This window comes from Sander lucioperca, chromosome 4 (assembly GCF_008315115.2).
Source record: "Sander lucioperca isolate FBNREF2018 chromosome 4, SLUC_FBN_1.2, whole genome shotgun sequence".
Lineage (NCBI taxonomy): Eukaryota > Metazoa > Chordata > Actinopteri > Perciformes > Percidae > Sander > Sander lucioperca.
In genome coordinates this window covers 2,877,580-2,879,185 of record NC_050176.1, presented here as the reverse complement: position 1 = coordinate 2,879,185, position 1,606 = coordinate 2,877,580, and positions in this window count along the sequence as shown.

Sequence of the window (1,606 nt, the reverse complement as noted above, 5' to 3'; positions counted from 1 at the left end):
CCTCATGACTTTCGGTCTGAGCAGTAATCTCCATTCATCTTTTTATTTACAATGTCAGACATACAAAAGAGGCTGGAATTAGTCTCCAAGGTCGACTCTAACCTGTTCTAGTGCTGCAGGCATGGCTGGAACGCTTGCAATAAATGAAGGTTATTTTCCTATCATTTCTAAGTGTTACAGCATTCACATTAACAAAATGCTCTTAGGAAACTATGCTATCAAAGTGTATATGTTTATACAGCCCTTTATAGTATTTCTTAAAGGACTTTATAGAGATAGAGCCTACAATACCAAACTAATCAATTATTAAAGCAAAGGTGAGTCATACAGTAAGCAAAAGGAAATAGGAAAGCAAACCAGTGCAAAACAAAGAGCACTATTTTGGACCTTAAAAGCTGATCTCATTTGAAAGCCTGCATAACACTCTTGAACTAATTAGGTTTGAGCGTGTTCTGTGCTTTTCCATCCTACTCTGTATACTGTAGCTGCACTTTTTCATAATATGTTGATCCTTTGCATTGCTACCCTTTAATCTACGGGTGCAGCTTCTTATGATGTTTCAAAATTGGATAAAATGGCTCTTCTTGTTCTTTGGTATTTATGTAGAGCAGTGGTTCCAAAACTGTGCAAATTAGACCACGGACCCCCATCTGATTGGATTTTTGCTTTTAGATGGGTTTTTTTAATTACAGAACATGTATGAAATCAATGACTTAAATAGTCCTACATTGTGCCATTGTGTTACTTATGGATGGAATTATAGTAAACATGAATTATTCCCCTTTTTGCTGGGGAACCCCTGGAACCCCCTCAAGGACCCCTGGGGGTCCCCGGACCCCACTTTCAAAACCACTGATGTAGAACAATGCTGACTACTGGTCATGAATGTATTGGAAGAATGGAAGTACTCAGATCAAAGTACTAATACTGCACTGTAAACATACTCTGTTACAGTAAAAGTCCTGCATCGAAAATGTTACTTAAGTCAAAGTATGTACGTACAATTAGGAAAATGTACAAAAATGTGCAAAAAGTCTTATTTTGTAAAGTAACTAAACTTATCAAATAATTGTATTAAAAAGTACACATTTACTTCTGAATTCAAGTGGAGTAGAAAGTGGCATGAGATTGAAATAAAGTAAAGTAGAATTACCTCCATTTTTTTTTACTTAAGTTCAGTACTTGAGTCAAGGTACTTAGTTACATTCCACCACTGACTGGGTGATAGAACAATAAGCACAGTGGCCAGAAACATAGAACAACCTTCGACGTAATGCAATACAAAACAATAGCCCTGCAAATAAAACAAACTTAGTTGTTGGATTATTGACTCAATTTGAGGCATTATAGTGCTCTTATATTGGACTAAAGTGTTTCTCAAATTTTGTCCACCCCTACACCTTACATTGATGCAAAACAAACCTTTTGAAATACCTAATACAAGCTCCTTGCCACAAAGCAAGCCTCAAATTAAATTAATATGTTTTAGTGTCAACACAATTAAAAGTGTCGCAAAGGTATACAGGGCTTCTGTATTGGTTTACAATACAATGTAGCTCCACTCAGTCCATTAAAGTAGTAAACTACATTGTTAAATAGCATTCAA